The following is a 25,274-nucleotide window of genomic DNA, read 5'->3' on the forward strand; positions in this document are numbered from 1 at the left end:
GAAATGAAAGAGGGGAAGTAACAACCAACACCACGGAAATGCAAAAGATCATTAACAACTACTATGAACAACTATATGGCAACAAATTCGACAATCTAAGTGAAATGGACAAATTTCTAGAAACACACAGTCTCCCAAAACTATTCCCGGAAGAGTTAGAAAACTTGAACACACCAATAACAACTAAGGAAATTGAAGAGGTAATCAAGTCTCTCCCAGCAAACAAAAGCCCAGGCCCAAATGGCTTCAAGGGGGAGTTTTACTGAACATTCAAAGAAGAACTAACACCCATTCTCCTCAAACTATTTCAAAAAATACAAGAAGAAGGAAGACTTCCAAACACGTCTATGAGGCCAGCATAATTCTAATTCCAAAACCAGAAAAAGACACTACGAAGAAAGAAAACTACAGGCCAATATCCCTGATGAACATAGATGCCAAAATCCTGAACAAAATATTAGCAAATCGGATCCAGCAATACATCAAAAAAATTATTCACCATGACCACGTGGGATTCACTCCAGGGATGCAAGGCTGATACAATATCCGTAAATCAATAAACGTGATACACCACATAAACAAAATGAAGAATAAAAACCACATGATCATATCAATAGATGCTGAAAAAGCATTCTACAAAATCCAGCATTCATTTCTGATAAAAACGCTCAGCAATGTAGGAATAGAGGGATCATATCTCGACATAATAAAGGCCATATATGAAAGACCTACAGCCAACATCATACTCAATAGAGAGAAACTAAAAACATTTCCATTAAGAACAGGAACAAGACAGGGATGTCCACTTTCACCACTCTTATTTAACATTGTACTGGAAGTCTTAGCCACAGCAATCAGACATGAAGAAAAAATAAAAGGGATCCAAATTGGAAAGGAGGAAGTGAAACTTTCATTATTTGCAGATGACATGATATTATACATAGAAAACCCTAAAGACTCCATCAAAAGTCTACTAGACTTAATAAATGAATTTGGCAAAGTAGCAGGATAAAAAATTAACGTCAAGAAATCGACGGCATTCTTGTACACCAATGATGAACTCACAAAAAGAGAAACTGAAAAAACAATCCCATTTACCATCGCACCAAAAAAAATTACGATACCGCCCTGGCCAGTTTGGCTCAGCGGTTAGAGCATCAGCCTGCGGTCCGTAGAGACCCGGGTTTGGTTCCCGCTAAGGGCACGTTCCTCAGTTGCAGTTTGTCCCCGGCCCTTGTTGGTTGTGCGGGTGGCAGCCACTCGATGTGTCCCTTCATGTCGATGTTTCTCTCTCTCTCTCCCTTCCTTTCTCTCCCTCCCACTCTATCTGTACAATAAATGGAAAAATATCCTCGAGTGAGGATAAAAAAAAAAAAAAAAATTATGATACCTAGGAATAAACTTAACCAAAGAAGTAAAGGACCTATTTGCAGAAAACTACAGGTCATTGAAAAAAGAAATAGAGGAAGATATAAAAAAGTGGAAGCACATACCCTGTTCATGGATTGGAAGAATTAACATCATTAAAATGTCCATACTACCCAAAGCAATCTATAGATTCAATGCAATCCCCATCAAAATACCAACGACATATTTCATAGAACTAGAACAAATACTTCAAAAGTTCATATGGAACCAAAAAAGACCCCGAATAGCCACAGCAATCTTGAAAAAAAAAGAACAAAGTAGGTGGGATCACAATACCAGATATCAGGTTATACTACAAAGTAACTGTAACCAAAACAGCCTGGTACTGGCACAAGAACAGGCATATAGACCAGTGGAACAGAACTGAAAACCCAGAAATGGACCCAAGGCAATACGCTCAATTAATATTTGACAAAGGTGGCAAGAGCATACAGTGGAGTAAAGACAGCCTCTTTAATAAATGGTGTTGGGAAAATTGGACAGCTACATGCAAAAAAAAAAAATGAAACTAGACCATCAACTTACAGCATACACAAAAATAAACTCAAAATGGAAAGAAGACTTAAATGTGACCCGTGAATCCATAAAAATTCTAGATAAAAATGTAGGCAACAAAATTTCGGACATCATATGGAGCAGAATTTTCACTGAAACATCACCTAAGGCAACAGATTAAGGAGAATATGAACACATGGGACTACATTAAACTAAAAAGCTTCTGCACAGCAAAAGAAACAATCATCAAAATGGAAAGACAACCCACTGTATGGGAGAACATCACTGCTAATGATGTAGCAGATAAGGGGTTAATTTCCAATGTATATAGAGTGCTCCTACAACTCCACAAAAGGAAGACAAAGAACCCAATTAAAAAATGGGCAGAGGAGCTGAATAGACACCTCTCCAAACAGGACATACAAATGGCCAAAAGACATATGAAGAAATGCTCAACATCACTAATCATCAGAGAGATGCAAATTAAAACAACAATGAGGTATCACCTCACACCTGTCAGAATGACTGCCACCAAGAAATCAACAAACAAGTGTTGTGGAGGGTGTGGAGAAAAGGGGACTCTAGTACACTGCTGGTGGAATGCAGAATGGTGCAGCCGCTATGGAAAACAATATGGTGCTACCTCAAAAAATTAAAAATTGAACTTCCATTTGACCCAGTGATCCCACTGCTGGGAATATACCCTAAGAAGCCTGCAACACCAATCAGGAAGAATATATGTACCCCCATGTTCATAGCAGCACTATTTACAATAGCTAAGATCTGGAAACAGCCCAAGTGTCCACCAGTAGACGAATGGATAAAAAAGCTGTGGTACATATACATAATGGAGTACTATGCAGCTGTAAGAAAGAAAGATCTCTTATCCTTTGAGATGACATGGAGGGACCTGGAAAATATTATCCTAAGTGAAAGTAGCCTAGCAGAAAAAGACAAATACCACATGATCTCACTTATATACGGAATATAATGAACATAACAGTTGAGGAATACAGTAGACCCAGAAACATGGAAGTAGGGCACAGACTGACATCCCTCAGAAGAGGGGGTTCTGGGTGTGGGGGCTGGGAAGAGATAAACTACAGAACTTATATGCATGTATGCATGACCAATGGACATGGACAACTAAGCCGGGGACAGGGCGGAGGTGGGGTGGTGTGGGGGGTGCCAATGGGGTAAAAAGGTAAAATATCTGCAACAAAAAAATAAATACATAATTCATAAAAAAAAAAGAAAAGAAAACACCTGCGTTTACAAATCTGATAAGGCCTCCTTGCTTTTCCTCAGAAATATTAAGCACTCTGTAGCCTCAGGGTCTCTGCACTTGGTATTCCTTCTGCATGGAAAGCTCTTTCACCAAATATCTTCATGACTCATTCACACTCTCCGAACTTTCGGGTCTCTGCTCAAATGATACTTCCTGTGTTAGGTCTTCCATGACTACTTCACATCCAACTCCCAAAATTCCCATCCACCTAGCCTTGCTTGAATTTTTCCTTCAAACTTGTTGCCACTAGACTTAATGTATATTTACTGATTTATTGACTCTCTCTTTTAGAATGTAAGCTCCATGTGGATGGAAGATGGTACTTGGTTTTATTTATAATGTTCCCAGCAATGACTACGATCCCTGGCATGGAATAGGTCCTCCACAAATATTTGCAGAATAAATATAAGAGGTGAGAACTTAATTATAAAATGGGTTGACCCTTAGAGTTCTCAAAACTGCCTCTAAACCCTAGGGCCTGTTGGTGGGAATGTGGATTTGTGCAACCACTATGGAAACAGTGTGGAGATTCCTCAAAAAATTAAAAATGGAATTGCCTTATTACCCAGTGATTCCACTTCTGGGAATATATCCAAAGAAACCCAAAATACTAAATCAAAATACCCCTATGTTTATGGCAGCATTATTTATAATTTCAAGCTATGGAAGCAACCCAACTGTCCATCAATAGATGAGTGAATAAAAAAATCTGTGGTACATACACACAATGGAATACTACTCTGCCATAAAAAAAATAACAAAATGTTACCTTTTGTGACAGCATGGATAGACCTAGACAGTATTATGCTAAGTGAAATAAATTGTCAAAGAAAGATAATCACTTGTGGAATCTAATGAATAAATAAAAAAACTAAATAGAAACACTCATAGATACAGAGAAGAGATCAATAGTTGTTAGAGGGGAGGGGGATTGGAGGCTGGGTGAAAAAAGTGAAGTTATTAAGCAGTAAAAATTGGTAGTTACAGAATAGTACAGAAATTTAGATTACAGCATGGAGAATATAGTCAGTAGTATTGTGAAAACTATGCATGTGGCCAGGTGGGTACTTGAAGCAGTGGGGGGACCACTCTAAAATACAAGATTGTCTAGCCACTATGCTGTACATCTGAAACTAATACAGAATAATATTGCATGTAAAAAAATAAAAACTGCACCCTACTACATTTAAATGATTTAAAATTTGTTTTCAAATTATTTTTCACAGAGTAATGCAAACTTTAATGCATCTATCTCATATTGTAAAAATTTAATAGCAAAACTTACAATATAGTGAGAAAATATGTTGAGACTTTACTATGTTCTAGGCATGATGCTAAAAATTTTATACTTGGTATTTTATTTAATCCCTACAACAACCCTATAAGGGAGCATTTTAAATATCCTCATTTTACAAATAAGCAAACTGAGGTTCACAAAAGTTAAGCAACTTAACCAAGACTTCAAAGATAGCAAGTCATGGTCTGACTGTTTTTACTATGTGCCTTAAGAGGGATGTGGGAAGATTTTGGAGCCACTGAAGACCAGATACACAGAACAGGAAACTAACTGAGCATGGACAGGTAGGAGACTGTTTATGCAACAGAGAGGATGAGTGTGGGGTAAGAGAAGACTGAGGGATGGGATCATGGAAAGAACTAGGAAATAGCCAGACTCATTTGAACTCATGACTCTCTAGTGTCAATGCCTATGCTTTAGGTTTCTATATTAAAATGACCATGCCTTTTGTGTGGTTACCTCTTACTGGAATGTCCTTTCCATCCAAAGCCTACCACTCTGGAACCAGCTCAAACAAAGCCTCCTGCATTAAGCATCCCTGATCCCCTTTTCCCATTCCAACAGGTGATCAACTCTCTCCTGCTGTTATGGAGTGGGGAATATGGAAAAACATCAGAACTGGGGTGCAGGGACTGTTGGGGGCATTAGGATCAATTAGCCACTGAGCTGGACACAATGGGAAGTACTCAAGGCTTATACTGGGAGGTCTTTCATTTGTGCCAAGGTTGTAGATATTCTGGAAAGTCCAAGACAAGTAAACAACAAAGTAACCCATTCCTGTCTCCTGATTTTTCAAAGGAGGCTAAATGCAAACTACAAGTTTAAAACAAACTTGGTAAATAATAACAAAGTAACTCACAGCATCCATGAGAATTGCTTCCAGCATCAAATTCAGCAAACAATACAGCAACCACTCTTTCCCCTTTTATACATATTATTGCCTCCTTCTATAAAGTTATTTCCTTCTATCTGTGCCTATGGATTCCTGCCCCAGCCTTCAAGGCCCAGGCGTATATGCCCTCCTCTCTGAAATCTTCCCTAATGTCATGCTCCCCACCCCCAACAGTGTTAACCAACAGAGATGTTACCATAGGACAGGGGATAAAGGGAGTCCCTATCATTCTTAAATGGCAGAGGTGGGATTGGAGTCCTAGTCTAACTGCAAAATCCATGCACTTTCCACGTAACAATGTGCTTATTACCTGACATCAAAGGCTGTGTGTTCCAACTCCACATCAGTTGAGTCTGTACAATGAGAGTAAAGTAGAGAGAATGGACAACTATCTAACTGAGCATAGGCAACTAGGAGATTCACTTTAGATCTCTTTCGTGTTGCTCTGCTACTTCTCATTCCATCACTTTCCCTTATCTTATAGTAACTCAGCAGCACCAATACTTCACTTCCTGGAGGTCAGCAAAACATAAGGCTAGGCAAGAAAACAGTGCTGTACTGGTAGCGGCTGTATAGGAAGGAGATGCTTGGGGGCAAAGATGAATATAGCTTGGACCAACTCAAGAGGCATACACAAGAAATATTGGTCTAGATGTCTTTTCCTAGGCCAAGGTTGACTGTATCCTACCTTTAAGGGGGTATAATGCAAGCCTGATAATTCCAATTCTGGCTATCTAAGAATAAAGCAATCCATTTTCTCTCTTCATGCTCTGTCCACATCCACCCTCCACCCTCTACTTCAGCATCTCTTTAATCTATTGATTTGGTACTTCTGAGGATGACAAGGTAAAGTATCTGACTTTATCAGCCTAATTACTACTAGGGACCATAACCTCCCAGATATGCGCTGGCAGAAGAGGGAGTTGTATGAGAGGAGAGGACCATTGTGAAATTAAACAATAAAAGAGGCATGGGAAACATGCCATTTCCAGAGTAGAATTATCTAGCTAGAGTTTTCAACATGTGGTCCATGGGCCACAAGCCTCAGAATCACCTAGGAGCTCTTAAAAATACAGATCTCAGGCCCCAAACCCAGACCTACTGAATCTATAGTATACCAAGCTCTCCAGGTGATTCCAATATGTACCAAAGTAAGAGACCCATTACCTTTGACAGCCTAATTGCTTAAAACAGTGGTTCTCAACCTTGGCTGTGCATGGCAATGACCTGGGGAGCTCAGAAAAATATTGGCTCATGGGTAGCACCCCTACAAATTGTGATACAATCTACATGGAGTGGGCCTGGACATTTGGGAATTCTAAAAGCTTCTCAGGTGATTTTAATGTGATATATATCACATACAGGGCACAAACATGGATTGCAGATTCCATCTCCAGTCGGGGCATGTAAGGGAGGCAACTGATCGATGACTCTCTTTCTCTCTCCTTTCCCCTTCCTCTCTTTCTTGAATCAGTGAAAGCATATACTCAGGCGAGAAGTTAAAAAAAAAAAAAAAGAAAAGACAAAAGGGGTCAATGAGTTAAATCATCATGTCTCATTATTCATTTGCCTAATTACCCACAAAGATCAGGACCACAGCTACATTATGGTACATCTAGATGACCTGGCAGTGTCCATCCATGGCATTTGGTATTTGTATCATTCAAGATTTATTCTCTCTATTGGATTCATTTGAGGCTCTCGTAAGATTGCTTGATCATTGTAAAGGTGAAGATGCAAACATTTGATTTTTGTTTTCTATACCCTGCGCCCTCCAAAGAAACATGATTTGCCTGAAATAGCCCAAGTTAATGACTTCAAGCTTCATAAAAAACTCCAAGTCCCTTTGTGTATCTCAGCTGTGACTGATAAATAGTTATCCATTCTCTTGTGACTGGAGTTGCTGCCCGTTGTCATATTAGGTAAGCAATTATATAAATTACCACTCATCCAAGTCACAAAATATGTCTGCCAAAATGATTTCTCATAGAATTTTAAAAGTAGAAATATAGTGCACAGAGAGAAATTGAGTTTGTCCCAAGGGACTATAAATGTACCATTAAGGAAGCCTTGAAAAGAGATTAGCAATCTATCTGGTGTGTTTGCACATCATTTAGTGCCATTTTGAGGCATTTCTAAAGCAATGACACTCACAGTGGGGAGGAAGAGGAGGAGGTTCCACTGGCCTTTAAGACCATATAGTAAGAAGCTGTGGTTATTAAGGCATGAAGCTGGGCAGTGCTTCATTGGCCCTTACTTCACCTCAGTGCTCCAAAGTTTAATAAAAATCAGTGCTTGGATTCCAATGCCAGGAGCTTTGTGAAGGCTTTGTTATAAAATCCAGGCTTTTCTCTAAACAAAATGACTCTCCATATTCTTGGAGACTCCACATACACACACCATCACCAAAGAAAACTGAACAATGGATGAACCTCTATACCTTTTGACCCATCATTTTTCAAGCCAAACTGTAAATCATCTTAGCTAAATATCCAATGAAAACTCCCACACTCTTTGGGAGTCTTAAAATCAAGATATAAATATAATCAAAACATTGTGTAAGAATCATGTCATATCATAGTCACATTTTATATAAAATAATTATCCTTTAGAAGACAGTATATCTTACTTCTACGGCATTCTATTTTACTGTTATTAGAATTTGTATTCCCTGTAGTATACCTATATATAATAAGATGGACTACACTTTCATTTACTTCATTATTAAAGTTAGGAATTATGTCTATTCCTAGTGTTCACCCTTATTCCAAAAGCTGAATTCTTGTCCTCTGGAGTTACCTTCAGAAATGATCATGCAAAGTAAATTTAACCAAATGCTCATAATAAAAATGTTTATTTCCTGGCGAAAATACAATCTGAATTTAAAAAGGAGATAAGTCCCCAGAGATCTGCCACTCCACTGAGAAATATGGAATTTAATCAGTTGGTTCTTTTTATTTTTACTTTTTTTAACTCATCTTTATTGTTGAATGTATTACAGATGTTTCTCCCTTTTTTCCCCATCGACCCCCTCCTTCCCATTCCCACCCCCTCCTGCCTTCCCCACACTATTGTTAGTGTCCATTGGTTATGCATATATGCATAGAAGTTCTTTTGTTTATCTCATCCTATCCTCCCTCCCCCTTTCCCTTTGAGGTTCATCAGTATAACAACCAATTTGTACTTCTTAATTCCTTTATCTTTTTCACCCATCCCCCTAGCTCCCACCCATCTGGCAAGCAACAAAAAATTCTCTGTATCTATGAGTCTGTTTCTGTTTTGCTTGCTTATTTTGTTTGTGCATTCAATTGTTGATAGATATGTATTAATTACCATTTTATTGTTCACATTTTTGTTCTTCTTCTCCTTCAAGAAGACCCTTCAACATTTCATATAGTATTGGTTTAGTGGTGATGAACTCCTTTAGCTTTTTCTTGTCTGGGAAAGGCTTGATATGGCCATCGATTCTAAATGATAGCTTTGCAGGATACAGTAATCTTGGTTGTGGGTCATTGCTTTTCATCACCTTGAATATCTCTTGCCACTCCTTTCTTGCCTGCAAAGTTTCTTTTGAGAAATCAGCAGACAGTCTTATGGGAACTCCATTGTAGGTAACAGACTGATTTTCTCTCAATATTTTTAAGATTCTCTCTTTGTCTTGAACCTTTGGCATTTTGATGATGATGATGACTTGGTGTGGACCAATTTGGGTTCAACTTGTTTGGGACTCTCTGTGCTTCCTGGACGTGTATGTCTGTTTCCTTCACCAAGTTAGGGAAGTTTTCTGTCATTATTGTTTCAAACAGTTTTTTCAATTTCTTGCTCTCTCTCTTCTACTTCAGGCACCCTTATAATGCGAATGTTGGCACGCTTGAACTTCTCCCAGAGGCTCCTTACACTATCCTCATTTTTTTTTTTTTTTATTCTTTTTCCTTTTTGCTGTTCTAGTTGAGTGTTTTTTGCTTCCTTATACTCCAAATCAATGGTTTGCTTCTTGGCTTTACCTACTCTACTATTGATTCCCTGTAAATTATTCTTTATTTCAGTTAGTGCTTCCTTAATTTCTGACTGGCCCTTTTTTATGTTGTTGATGTTCTCACTAATTTCCTCAGAGGTCTCCTTAAGTTCCGTGAAGGTCTCACTAAGTCCCTTGGATGTCTCACCAAGTTCCCTGAGCAACCTTATTACCTGTGTTCTGAACTCTGCATCTGTTAGATTGCTTTTCTCCATTTTGTTTAGTTCTTTTCCTGGAGTTTTGTTGTTTTCTTTAATTTAGGACATGTTTCTTTGTCTCCTTATTTTGGCTGCTTCCCTGTGATTGTTTCTATGTATTAGGCAGAGTTGCTATGCCTCCTAGGATTTGTAGGGTGGCCTACTCTTGTAAGTGTCCTGTAGGATCCAGTGGCACAGTATCCCTGGCCATCCCAAGTGGGCCCTCACGGTGTACCCCTAGTGTGGACTGTACACCCTTCCCTTGTAATTGAGTCTTGATTGCTGTTGGCACATCAGTGGGAAGGGTTTACTCAGGCTGGTCAGCTGCAAGGACTGGCTGTGCCCACTAGCCACTACCTTGGAGGATCAGCTGTGTAGGGGCCCACCACACAGAGCAACATACTTCAGCAGGGCTCTGGTACCCACCGAGTCCACCCATTGAGTGTGTCACTTGTGGAGGTGGTTGTGTTTTGATGTGGTCTGAAGCTGTCCACCAGGTGTGCTGGTTCTGGGGCAAGGTCAGCCACTGCCTGTGCTCTATCCAGGGCCACCTGGCATAAGCTACAAAGTGAACTACAGATGGCTGCTTCTTGTGCTGGGCTTGGAGGTGTCCAGAAAAATCCAAGTTGTGAACCAAGGCTAGCTGCTTCTAGTGCCAGGCCTGGGGCCAATTAATGAGAGGTATGGGCTCGCTGAGCCTGGTTTCTCTTGAACCCCAGCTCCGCACCACTCTTATGGGCCACTGGGTCACACAGGGACCTATGGAGCCCCCAGCCTCGCTGCTGGTGGCTGGGGAGTGCTGCTGCCCAGTGGGGCTCAGCTCATGCTCAGCCTTTGCTGTAGGGGATAGTTCTCTGCTGCTGCTGGTCTGTGCTTCTGTTGCCTAGGGATGGATGTCTGCTCCCCAGCCTCTGTTGCTGGGGGTATATCTTGACTCTGATCAGGCTGCTACTGTGGGGGATGGTGCTGGGCTCCCGGCCATTTGCCGTTTCTGCAACCAGCACCTTGACAGCTTCACTACTGTGCCCTGGTCTGTGTTGACACAGGGTGTCCACTGGCCCAATGGTGCCAGGTGCACTGGTGGGCTCAGGTACCAGATGCTGCTTGTTTCAGAGATTTTCAGAAACTCTGAAGCAGGATCCAAGACAGGCCAATCTTATGGTAAAGCCTTTGGAAACAGCTTGGGTGGGCCCAAAAGTTGGGTAGGGTGGGCCCTCAGGGAATCACCAGGGCAGGGCCAACAGTGTGAGCCAGGTTGCTGGAGTCTCAGATATGGCAGCTGTCTGCTTGCCCTGTGTGGGTAGGGCTCACTAAAGGAAAAACGGCCTCCACCAGCACATCTGTCCAGGAGAAAGCTTCCCCTCAAGCCCTCATCTGGAGACCAAACAGCTCAGTTCTTCCCTGTTTTCTGGTGCCCCTCAAGCTGCCTCCCCTCGGAGTTCAGAGGGAGCACGTCTGAGTAAGTCTGTGTGCAGGTCCTTTAAGAGGAACTGCTGGGGCTTCTGCAGCCGCAGCCTCCCTCTGCCTCAGTTCCCGCTGGTTTTATAGCCAGAAGTTATGGGGACTTTTCTTCCCGGCACTGGAACACTGAGCTGGGTGCCTGGTGTGGGACGGGGTCTCCTCACTCCTCACAGAGGACCTTCCTAGTCGAGGTGGCCCTCCTGATTTTTATCCCACACACGTGGGTGTGGGTCCAGCTCGTCTGTTCCTCCGCCCCTCCTACAAGTCTCGATGTGGTTTCTTTAATTTCATAGTTGTAGGACTTCCAGTGTGCTAGATTTCAGGCAGTTCTGAATGATGGTTGTGTTGTAGTTTTGTTGTAATTTTGATGTGGTTGTGGGAGGATGCGATACTGCATTTACCTATGCCACCATCTTCAGAACTCCCCACTCAGTTGGTTCTTAATTCAGAGTTCATCTGTCATATTTTCTTTTTGATCAGAATTGGAAAGGCATCATAAGGTTTGAAAGAGTCTCACCAATGAGTATATAAAGTTTTTAGAAAGAATTTTATCTGTTTTTCTCACTGGTGAGTTCCAAGGCATGGATAAGTGACTGACACATAGTAAGCACTCAATAAATACTTTCTGTTTATTCTGTTAACTGGAAAGCAATATCAATTTAAAATCCAGGTGATGACTATAAGCATATGCTCAGCTATTTTTTAAAACCAACAGAGGAAGGAATAAGACTCCTCCAATCTTATGTCCCCTAGTCTTGGCCCCACTTACTTTTCTACCACTGCCACAAATCCAGGTTGTGTGATAATATGGAAAGTGGGTTTGAGCTCCACATCCCAGTCCTTAGCTGGCCACCATGACAAGGTGGTATGGAGGAGGAGGCACTGCCAAGGACAGGAAATTTGCCAAGAAAGCAGATGATGGAGATAAAGGACAGACTACCTCCCAAGGATACTCACAGCCCTGGTAGACACTATGCTTCTAGCCTTACAGAAGAACAACCCAAATTGGCTGATGCACACAAGCAGAACCCCCACCCTGGCCACCAGGACAAAAGCTTCTTAATTTCTTGAGCCACAAAACAATTCAAAGTCTTGGCAGGATCCAAATGACACTGAGTACCAGAGTCAAAAAAATTGGTGTTCACCAAAAAGAAACTAGTTAACAGATTGATCAAGACATAGGTAGTCCATTTCATATATTTAGATAATTCTAGAAGCTAAAAAGATTCCCTTCTTGGAATAATGTTTGTCAAGAGCAAGCTAATCAGCCCTGGGTGGTGTGGCTCAGTTGATTGGGCATAGTCCCATGCACAAGAAGTTTACCAGTTTCATTCCCAGTCAGGGCACATGCCCAGGTTGTGGGCTCAATCCCTGGTAGGGGGCATGTAGGAGGCAGGCAATCAATGTTCCACTCTCACATCCATTTTTCTCTCTCTTTCTGTCCCTCTTTCTTCCTCTCTATTTATAAATCAATAAAAATATTTTTTTAAAAAATAGAACAGCCTAGCCTAACTGGTGGCTGGTGACTCAGTGGATTGAGCGTCATCCCATGAATTGGTAGGTCCTGGCACATGCCTGGGTTGTGGGCTCGATCCTCAGTAGGGGGTGAGCAGGAGGCAGCTGATCAATGTTTCTCTCTCACATCAATTTTTCTCTCTCTCTCCCTTCCTCTCGTTCTAAAAATTAATAAAAACATATTGTGTACAGACTGACAATCTCCAGAAGAGGGGGTGGTGGGGGAGAGATAAACCATAGAACTTATATGCATGTGTGCATGAACAATGGACATGGACAACAAAGCTGGGTACAGGGCGGGGAGGGAAGGGGAGGTGGAATCAGTGGGGGGAAAAGGAGAATCATTTGTAACAAAAATAAATAAATTAATTAAATAAAAAATATTAAAAAAAAAAAAAAAAAAAAAAGAACAGCCTAGAGATCCAAAATGGTGGCAGTGACTGGTAGCTACACAGACTGTCTCCCAGGAAAAATTGGAATTACAACAAAAATAGAGACAAGTCATCTAGAAACACCAAGTGAAGGGCAATTGGAGAGAACCCTTATAACTAGGGACATAAAGAGGACCCCCAATCGAGACTGGTAGGAGCTGTGGAGGCTCAAGAAGGCTGGCTAGGTGCCCATGGGCAACATCTGAGTGCTGTCTTTGCTGTGAGCAGTTCCCTCTAAGAAGTCAGGGGATACAACCCCAAGCCAGCTCCCCAGCACAGAGTGGTGGAACAGGAAAAGGCACCCACATAACACCTTGCTCAGAAAAATCACCAGAACAGAAGTTTTGTCCATCGAGGAGAGGCTCAGGGAACACTTACACTTCCCTGAAGGGTCAGTGCACTAAATCAGCTACAGCCACTCACCTAGGGCTCCAGCAGAGGGAGGGTGGACTGGACTGGAACTGTGTGAGGAGAGTCGAGGTGTTCTTGGCCCTGGGGAAAGAGCTAGGAAGGAGGCCATCAGGAGCTGTATGCTGAGTGACTCCCCCACAGGACAGTAGCCATATTCCTCAAAAAGCTCCTTCCCAAGGCAGCTGTAGCTCAGGAATTTAACACTGCCCAGAGAACTGAAACCTGAGGCTCATTAATAGGCAGAGACTACCTGCCAGCCAGTAGGCAGAGAAAAGCCTCTCAAAGGTTTATGGTTTGGATCTGGCTCTCAGTGTTGGGGGTCCTGGCTCTGGGGTCTGAATTGTAAAGGCTAGGGCCTGAGTCTCTATGCTGAGCCACTTCCCCATCCTTCAGTAGCCATCTCTGTCAAGTAGCCCCATCAGAGTGCCTTTCGTCTGGGGGAGAAGCAAATGCCCCTCCCTTGGAAATTTAACACCACTTGGCCAGAGAAGTGCAACCTGTGGCTCATTAACAGCCAGAGACTACCAGCAAGCCAGTAGGAAGAGACAAGATTATGAAGGCTTTGAGCCTGGGGCATGACTCTCAGTGTTGGGTGCCCTGGTTCTGGAGATGGAGTTGTGAAGGCTGAGGCCTGGATTCCTGCACTGATCCATAACCCACACTGCAGAAACCATTTTCTTCTCAAAGTAACTTTAGCCCAGGGGAAAGCAATTACTCCACCCATTGGAAATCCTCTTACCCTGCCGACCTGAGGGATTTTTCATTCAGCTGAAGACTACAATCTGAGGATCAGTAAGTAACTCAGACTAATAGCCTGCAGGAAAAACCTCTGGAATGATTGAATCTTAGTTTGGCCTGCAATTCTACCCAGGAAAGTAAGACTAGACATCAGTGTTTGGTGTGGCACCTTCCATACTCATCCAAACCCAGCAGAGGGAGCCACAATCAACAGAACACTGATACTCACCGGGAAAATTTGGCAGGCTCCAAACCCTGATAAGACAGTGAAAATGGTGAAACAAATCCCAAATGAAAGAACAAGAGAATTTGACAGAAGAAGGGATAAATGAAATGGAGTTAAGCAAGTTACCAGAGGTAGATTTTAGAGTAATGATTATGAGGAAGTTCAACAGCATGAGTAAAGATATAGAAACAAGGAAAATCAAACATTTGGAAATGAAAAACCACCAACTGGAAATAAAAAAAATGACATAGCAGAAACAAACAACATTTTGGAAGGAACAACCAGCAGATAAGAGAATGCCAAGGATCAGATCAGTAAATTAGAAGACTGGGTAGAAATAAATCACCCAATCCAAGAACCAAAAAGAAAAAAAGAAAAAAACAATTAAGAACAGAAGAACAGTTTAAGAGAGCTGTGGGACAACATGAACATAACAGCATTTGCACCATAGGAGTTCCTGAAGAAGAAAAAAATGAGTTAGGGTAAAAATATATTTGAAGAAATAGTGGCAGAAAACTTCCTTAACTTGGTGAAGGAAAAAGGCATACAAGTTCAAGAAGCACAGAGAGCCCCAAGTAAGAAGAACCAAAAGAGGCCCAGACTAAGACACATCATAATTAAAATGCCAAGAATTAAAGACAAAAGGAGAATCTTAAAAGCAGCAAGATAAAGGGAGCAGGTTACCTACAAAGGAGACCCCATAGACAATTAGCTGAATTCTCAACAGAAACACTACAAGACAGAAGGGAATGACATGAAGTATTCAAGGTACCAAAAAACAAGGATCTGAATCCAAGACTACTCTATCCAGCAAAGTTATCATTCAAAACAGAAGGTGAAATAAAGAGCTTCCCAGACAATAAAAAAAAAAATGGGTAAGAGAATATGTTAACACCAAACCAGCACTGCAAGACATCTTAAAAAGACTGCTGTAATAAGCATGAGAAAAAGAGAGAAAGACATAGCCATAATAAAGAAAAATGGCAATAAATAAGCTCATATCAATAATAATCTCAAATGTAAAAGGATTAAATACTCCAATCCAAAGACACAGAGTAGCTGAATGGATAAGAAAGGATGATTCATATATATCTTGTTTACAAGAGACCCACCTCACAACAAAACATTCACACAGGTTGAAAGTGAAGGGATGGAAAAAATTTTCCAAACAAATAAAAAAAAAAAAGCTGAGGTAGCAATACTCACATCTGACAAAATAGGTTTCAAAATGAAGGCCATAAGTAGAGACAAAGAAGACCACTACATAATATGGAAAGGATCTATCCAACAGGAAGATATAACCTTGGTAAACATAAATGCACCCAATATAGGAACACCAAAATATAGTTTGAAACTTCTGGAGGCCCTGGCCAGTTTGTTTCCACGGTTAGAGCATTGGCCTGTGGACCAAAGAGTCACAGGTTCAATTTTGGTCAAGGGCATGAGCCTTAGTTGTGGTTCGGTCCCAGTCCTAGTCGGGGTTGTGTGATCAATGTGTCCTTCTCACCTCTCTCTCTCTCTCTCTCTCTCTCTCTCTCTCTCTCTCTCTCTCCCCCTTCCCTCCCTCCTTCCCACTCTGACTAAAAATAAATGGAAGAGGTATCCTCGAGTGAGGATTATGAATAAAAACTTCTGTAGGACTTCAAAGAGGAAATCAACAGCAATATAATCATAGCAAGGAACTTCAACATCCTGCTGACATCACTGAATAGATCCTCTAGACAAAAATTAACAAGGAAACAGAGACTCTAAATAACGCACTAGATCAAATGGATTTAATAAACATCTACAAAGAATTACACCACAAAACTTCAGAATTCATATTCTTCTCAAGTGCACATGGGACATTCTCTAAGATAGACCATAAGTTAGGACACAAACTAAGTCTCTACAAGTTCAAGAATATTGAAATCATGTCAAGCATCTTCTCGGATCACAAGGGCATGAAACTAGAAATTGATTACAATAAAAAAACTGAAAAACATTCAAACACATGGAGGCTAAATAGCATGTTACTACACAATAAATGGATTACCAAGGATATAAGGAATAAATAAAAACTTCCTGTAAATCAATGAAAATGAAGACCCAACAATACAAAATTTATTGCATGCAGCAAAAGCAGTCCTGAGAGGGAAGTACATAGCACTACAAGCCTACCTCAAGAAACAAGAAAAATTTCTAATAGATTATCTAACACTACAATTTAAAGAACTAAAAAGTAAACAAAAAGAAAAACCCAGAGCAAGTAGAATAAAATGAATAGTAAACGTCAGAGCAGAAATCTATGACATAGAGACTAAAAAAAAATTCAAAAGATCAATGAAACAAAAAGCTGTTTCTTTGAAAAGATAAACAAGATGGATGAACCTTTAGCCAGACACACACACACACACACACACACACACACACACACAAAACAAAGAGAACCCAAATAAACACAATCAGAAATAAAAGAGAAGTAAAAATGGATACCACAGAAATACAAAGAATTGTTAGAAAATACTATGAACAATTATATGCAAAAAAATTGGACAATCTAGGTGAAATGGGCAATTTTCTAGAATCACATGGTCTACCAAAACTGAATGGGGAAGAGACGGAAAACTTCAACAGACCAATAAAATCTAAGGAAATTGAAGATGTAATCAAGAAACTCCCAGCAAACTAAAGCCTGGATCCAGACGGCTTCATAGGGGAGTTTTACCCAAGATTCAACAGGATGTGAGGGTGATCTGGCTGCGACATCTGTTACCCCATGGACCACCAGGGTTGATTTGGGTGATCTGTCTGGTTAGGCGGGTGTCCCTATCCTCCATCACTGATTCATGTGCACCGCTCCTGAAGCTGTGTGCCCGGTCGAAGAGGACAACCTTCCCCACAGAGGAGAGGACCGGTCTTTAGTTAAAGGTATACGAGTAGCTGCACTCCACTGCTTAGAACCTCCAAACAAGCTCTCAAAGACGACCTAACACCCATTCTCCTCAAATTATTTCATTAAATTCAAGAAGGAAGACTTCCAAACTCTTTTTATGAGGACAGCATAATCTTAATTCCAAAACAAGATAAAGAAACTACAAAGAAAGAAAACTACAGGCCAATATCCCAGATGAACGTAGATGCCAAAATCCTCAACAAAGTATTAGTGAATTGGATTCAGTAATACATTTAAAAGAGTATTCATCATGACAAAGTAGGATTCATCCTAGGGATGCAAGGCTGGTACACTATTCATAAATCAATATATGTGATACACCACATAAACAAAATGAAAGATAAAAAAAAATATGATGCAATCAATACACACTGAAAAAATCATGTGACAAAATTCAGCATCCATTTCAGATAAAAATGTTCAGCAAGGTGGGAATAGAGGGATCATCTCTCAACATAATAAAGGCCATATATGAAAAACCTACAGCCAAAATCATACTCAATGGGCAAATCTAAAAGCATTTCCCTTAAGAACAGGAATAAGACAGGGATGCCCAATTTTGACACTCTTATTTAACATAGTATTGGAAGTCTTAACCATAGCAATTAGACAACAAGAAAAAATTAAAAGGATCCAAATTGGAAAGGAAGAAGTAAAACTGTCATTATTCGCAGATGACATGATATTTTACATAGAGAACATTAACGACTCCATTAAAAATCTACTAGATTTATGTATTTGGCAAAGTAGCAGGATACAAAATTAACATCCATAAATCAATGACATTCTTATACACCAATAATGAACACTCAGAAAGGGAAACTAATAAAACAATCACATTCACCATTGCAACAAAAAAGAAAAGAAAATACCTAAGAATAAACTTAACCAAGGAGGTAAAATACCTGTTCTCAGAGAACCAAAGGACATTGAAAATAGAAGTAGAGGAAGATATAAAAAAGTGGAAACATATACCATGCTCATAGATTGGAGAAATCAACATCATTAAAATGTCCATACTACCCAAAAGAGTCTACAGATTAAATGCTATCCCTATTAAAGTACCAATGGTGTACTTCACAGATCTAGAACAAATACTCCAAAAGTTTATACAGAACCATAAAAGACCCCAAAGAGCCACAGCAATTTTGAAAAAAAAGAACAAAGTGGGAGAGATCCCAATACCAGGTATCAAGTTATGCTACAAAGCCATCGTAATCAAATCAGCCTGGTACTGGCACAGAACAGGTATATAGATCAATGGAACAGAACAGAGAACCCAGACATCAACCCAAAAGAGTATGCACAATTAATATTCAACAAAGGAGGCAAGAGAATACAATGGAGTAAAGACAGCCTCTTCCATAAATGGTGTTGGGAAATTTGGACATCTACATGCAAAAAAAAAAAAAAAAAATAGAACTGGACCACCAACTTATACCATATACAAGAATAAACTCAAAATGGATAAAAGACTTAAATTTAACTCATGAAACCATAAAAATCCTAGAAAAACATGTAGGCAGAAAAGTCTCAGACATCATATGTAACAGAATGTTCACTGATACATTGCCTACAGCAAGAGAAACAAAGAAAAAATGAATAAATAAAACTACATCAAACTAAAAAGCTTCGTGGCAAGAGAAATGAGCATCAAAATAAAAAGAGAACCGACTCTCTGGGAGAACATATTTGCCAATGATACATCAGATAAGCAGTTAATATCCAAAGTATATACAGTCCTCATACAAGTCAAGAAAAAAAAATCCAATTAAAAATTAGGAAAAGACCTGAATAGACCCTCTCCAAACAAGACATACAAATGGCCAGCAGACATGAAAAAATGCTCAACATCTCTAATCATCTGAGAGATGCAAATTAAAATGACTATGAAATATCACCTCGCACCTGCCAGAATGGCTGCTATCAACAAATCATCAAACAAATGTTGTCAAGGGTGTGGAGAATAGGTTACTCTAGCATACTGCTGGTGAGAATGCAGACTGGTGCAGCCACTATGGAAAACACTATGGTGTTACCTCAAAAAATTAAAAATGAAACTGCCATTTGACCAAGTGGCCCCAAGAAGCCTGAAACACCGATCAGGAAGAATATATGAACCCCTGTGTTCATAGCAGCGCTATTTACAATAGCTAAGATCTGGACACAGCCCAAGTGTCCATATTAGACGAGTGGATGAAAAAGGTGTGGTACATTTACACAATGTAATACTATGCAGCTGCAAGAAAGAAAGATCTCTTATCTTTTGAGAAAACAAAGTGAAATAAGCCAAGCAGAGAAAGACAAATACCACATGCTCTCACTTATTTATGGAACATAATGAGCAAAATAAGCTGTTGACCAAAAGATATCTAGTCATAGAAGTAGGGATCAGACTGGCTAATCTCAGAGGAATGGGGGATGGGAGGGTTCAGAGGGGATAAACCAAAGTACTTATATGCATATATGCACAACTAATGGTCACAGACATTAGGTTGGGGAAAGCAGGAGGGGGTGGAAGGGGTAAGAATGGGGTCAATGGATTTAAAAGGGTGGCATCTGTAATACTTACAACAATAAAAAAAAAAAAAGAACAGCCTAATCATTTATTGACCTGAAATAAATTTGACCAGCATAAATGCATAAAAAATGATTTTTTATAAACGAAAAACTTTATTTTAATGATAATGAAACCATAACAAAAAAACAAATTTTGGGGAAAAAATACCCATGTCCCATCACCCTGTTTTTTTCTATTTTTGCATTTTCCCTTCCTCCCAGTCCTGATCCATATTCATACTTTTATTATATACACATATTATGTTTTAAAATAATTTATGCCTTATTTACAGAAGTAACATATATTCATAACAGAAAAATTAATATAGAAAATCAAAAAGAAAATTGAAACTGTCTATAATCTCACCAATCAGAGATAACAACTCTGAATCTTTTGGATAGCCACTATTAGCATTTTAATGTGGATTTCCTGATTTAATAAACTACTACTACTACTACTCACACACAAATACATACAGACCGCAAATATCCTATTTCAGAAGCTGGCTTTTTGGCTTAATAATAGATAGTGGACATATTTCCATATCAATAAATACCTTCTAGTAAGATGGCTTTTAATAACCTCTCCCAGCCTTATAACTCTACCATTATTACTATATTATCCAATTCTCAGGGATACTGCATTAAAAATGTGTTACTGAATCAATTCATGATCTTTTACCCATTATGTGCTCTGCACTGAGTGGTGGTTTGTGAAGTACATACATATGTACTATTTACTACCTTCTTATTATGTGCCATATTGCAAATGTTCTCCCACACTCCTTAGAAATAGATACCGTTGTTGTTATTAGATCAAGAAACTGAGAGAGACTTAGAGAGGTGTTTAAACTATCCTCACAGGTAGAAAGTGGAGAAGTCCTAAGTTGAAGATACATCAATCTGACTTTCAAGCCCAATTTTTTTCTGAGAGACTCGTTTTGGAGTTGAGCTATGGCCATAGTGATATGATTAGAGAATGGACTTGAGCAGAGTGGGTGGGGACAGTAAGACTGACAGTATCAGCTCATGTGATATTGACAATAAATTCCATGAGCTAGGAGAAATTGGAGAGATCTCTACTGTCTGGAGTAGTTGAAAAAAGCATCATGGGAAGAAGGAATTAGAGATGGATCTTGAAAGGTAAACTTGGAGGGCATTCTGCATTGGGCAGGGAGGAGCAGGGAGGATAAAGTCTTAATTGCAGAAATTTAACATTCATTGGTCTTGACGTAGTAATGATACTAGTCTTATGAGAGGAAAGGGTCTTCCCTGGAAGAGAGTGCTACTGAAGACGGATGACTGCCTGCACATATGATCCTGCCTAGTGTCAATAAGAGTGAGTCATACTATGACAATATTCAGGAAGTCAAGATATGTAGAACATTCATTTCCATATAGTTAGTTATTTATGAATTCCAGAACTTGGAAACCTTGCACCTTTGGAAAGAACCAGACCACATATTAAGGAATTAAAGTTTGAAATGTCATTTTCTATTTGTCCAAATGAGGTTGAAGTATTTTTTTGTTTTAAAAAAAATTAGGCATTCTATGACAGTTTTCTCGCATGGTATCTAAATGATTTGGATCACCCATTGACCTGATGGTAGCCACTAAACGCTGAGACACAAATCAACTCTGATCATCTAGATTTTCAACATTGAAGATAGATCTTGATGCTGATTGGCAGAAGTTGGGTTTCAGAGTTGAGTATGATGCTTAAATCTCTTCTTTTGCTTAGCTTTGATAACTGCATCTCTTTAAAAAGAAGTCTTCCTCATTAGTTTGATCTATCATTTGTGTCTCACCCACCCCTAAAGAAGTAACTTTCTTTTAAACATCCTTTTTATGGGTTATACACATTTTAAAATTAGGCCACATCTTTGGATACAAACCAGTTTCCTAATTCTGTGTGCATTTTTTACATTTCAACCAATTAATTTCATGACAGGTAGATCCATTCTGAAGATAAGCAATACTTTTATTTGTTCTACTTCAACTACCTAACAGTAGAGAATGGCTCAAAGGTCATCAATAATAGATTGGGAGAGGGGGGAAAATGGCGGCGGAGTGAACGGAAGCTACACAGACCGTCTCCCAGAACCAAACTGGAATTACAACTATAACACAGACAAATCAACGGGAAAAACCAACAGAAAAGCAGCTTGCGAGGAACATATAACGAGGGACACTGAATCCATCCCTGTAGGCTTGCGAAGGCGCGAGACGGGGGCTGGGAGCCCAGGGTCAGCAGCTCGGCAGTGGCCTTAGCTGGGAGCAGCGCCCTCGGGTTACACTCCCAAGCGGCTCCACAGCGCAGAGCCGGGACAGAGGCTAAAACAGCCACAGCCACTCACCTTGGGCTCTGGCAGAGGGAGGGCAGACTGGACTGGAGCTGTGTTGGGACACTCGGGATCTGGAGGGCGCTCAGAGCTTTGGCTGAGTGCAGCCACTCAGGACGGTAGCCACATTGCTCCTTCCCAGGGCTCTGAGAGAGGCAGCAGCCCCTCCCTGGGAGATCCAACCCCACCCTGTGGGCCATTGAAGTGCTAATTGAGGCTCACTAACGACCAGCATCTGCCCCACCCTCGGGAAATCCCCTTGTGCTAAGCACGTGAGAAAGCTTTTCAATCAACTGACAACCCAAAACTCATCAAGTAACCTAGACTGCTAGCCTCTAGGCAAAAAGCTAGAGGATAACAGTACCTTTCCTGGGCTGGCAACTTTAACCAGGAAAGTAAGACTTGACAGTGGTGTTCAACGTGGGTCCTCCCTCGCTCATCTAAATACAGGAGAGGGAGCCTCAAACAGCAGAACACCAACAACCACAGGGAAAACTTGACAAGCTCCAAAGCCCACAGTGATAGCCAAAATGGTGAAACACAGAAACAGAAGCCAAATGAAAGAGCAAGAGACCTCCACCAAAGATGAGATCAATGTGGAGCAATTAGGCATGTTAACAGAGCTAGAATTCAGAGCCATGATCTTGAGGAAGCTGAACAGCATGAGTAAGGACATAGAGACACTGAAAATAAGCCAATTGGAAATTAAAAACCAACAAGAAGAGATAAAAAATGATATATCAGAAATGAAAAACACATTGGAAGGTTTAAAAAGCAGCGTAGAGGAAGCTGAGGACCGGACAGTGAATTAGAAGATAGGGTAGAAAAAATCAATCAATCAGAAAAACAAAAGGAGAAAACTATTAAAAAACAGGAAGACAGCTTAAGAGAACTATGGGACAACTAAAAAACGTAATAATATTCGCATCATAGGAGTCCCCGAAGAGGAAGAAAATGAGAAAGGGATAGAGAATATATTCAAAAAAATAGTGAGAGAAAACTTCCCTAATTTGGTGAAGAAAGAAGGCATTCAAGTTCAAGAAGCACAGAGAGTCCCAAGTAAGAAGAACCCAAACAGGCCCACACCAAGACACATAGTAATTAAAATGCCACAATTTAAAGAAAAAGAGAGAATCCTAAAAGCAGCAAGAGATAAGCAACAGGTTACCTACAAAGGGAACCCCATAAGGCTCTCAGCTGACTTCTCACAAGAAACTCTACAGGCCAGAAGAGAATGGCATGAAGTAATCAAAGTCATGAAAAACAAGAATCTGAATCCAAGACTACTCTACCCAGCAAGGCTATCATTCAAAATAGAAGATCAAATAAAGAGCTTCCCAGACAAAAAAAGGCTAAGGGAATACATTAGCACCAAACCAGCACTGCAAGAAATGTTAAAAGGACTGCTGTAATTAGCAGTAGAAATGGGAAGAAAAATAGAACCACACTAAACAAAAATGGCAATAAATAAGTACATATCAATAATCACCTTAAACGTAAATGGATTGAATGCTCCCATAAAAAGACACAGAGTAGGTGATTGGATAAGAAAGCATGACTCATCTGTATGTTGTTTACAAGAGACCCACCTCTCAACAAAAGACTCACATAGGTTGAAAGTAAAGGGATGGAAAAAAATTTTCCAAGCAAATGGAAAGCAAAAAATAGCTGGGGTAGCAATTCTCATATCTGATAAAATAGATTTCAAAATGAAGACCATTACTAGAGACAAAGACGGCCAGTACATAATATTGAGAGGATCTATCCAACAGGAAGATATAACCTTGATAAACATATATGCACCCAATATAGGAGCACCAAAATATATTAAAAATCTTCTGGAGGACTTCCAAGGAGAAATTGACAACAATACAGTCATAGCAGGGGACTTCAACACCCCGTTGACAGCACTGGATAGATCCTCTAGGCAAAAAATTAGCAAGGAAACAGAGACTCTATATGAAGCACTAGACCAAATGGATTTAATAGATATCTACAGAGAATTACACCCCAAAACTACAGAATACACATTCTTCTCAAGTGCACATGGGACATTCTCAAAGATAGACCACATGATAGGACACGAACTAAATCTCTACAAGTTCAAGAAGATGAAATCATATCAAGCATCTTCTCAGATCACAATGGCATGAAACTAGAAATCAATTGCAACAAGAACATGCAAAGACATTTCAACACATGGAGGCTAAATAGCATGTTATTAAACAATGAATGGGTCACCATGGAGATCAAGGAAGAAATTAAAAACTTCCTGGAAACCAATGAAAATGAACACACAACACCACAAAATCTATGGGATGCAGCGAAAGCAGTTCTGAGAGGGAAGTTCATAGCACTACAGGCCTACCTCAAAAAACAAGAAAAATTTGTGATTGACTGTCTAACCTCACAACTTAAAGAATTAGAAAGCAAACAAAAAGAAAACCCCAGAGCAGTAGAAGGAAGGAAATAGTAAAGATCAGAGCGGAAATAAATGACATAGAGACCAAAAAAACAATTCAAAGGATCAATGAAACAAAGAGCTGGTTTTTCGAAAAGATGAACAAGATTAATAGACCCTTAGCTAGACTCACCAAGAAACAAAGAGAGAGAACCCAAATACACAAAATCAGAAATGAAAGAGGAGAAGTAACAACCAACACCACGGAAATGCAAAAGATCATTAACAACTACTATGAACAACTATATGGCAACAAATTCGACAATCTAAGCGAAATGGACAAATTTCTAGAAACACACAGTCTCCCAAAACTATTCCCGGAAGAGATAGAAAACTTGAACAGTCCAATAACAACTAAGGAAATTGAAGAGGTAATCAAGACTCTCCCAGCAAACAAAAGCCCAGGCCCAGATGGCTTTACGGGGGAGTTTTACTGAACATTCAAAGAAGAACTAAAACCCATTCTCCTCAAACTATTTCAAAAAATTCAAGAAGAAGGAAGACTTCCAAACACGTTCTATGAGGCCAGCATAATTCTAATTCCAAAACCAGAAAAAGACACTACGAAGAAAGAAAACTACAG

This window comes from Molossus molossus, unplaced genomic scaffold (genome assembly GCF_014108415.1).
Source record: "Molossus molossus isolate mMolMol1 unplaced genomic scaffold, mMolMol1.p scaffold_m16_p_2, whole genome shotgun sequence".
In the NCBI taxonomy this organism is placed as follows: domain Eukaryota; kingdom Metazoa; phylum Chordata; class Mammalia; order Chiroptera; family Molossidae; genus Molossus; species Molossus molossus.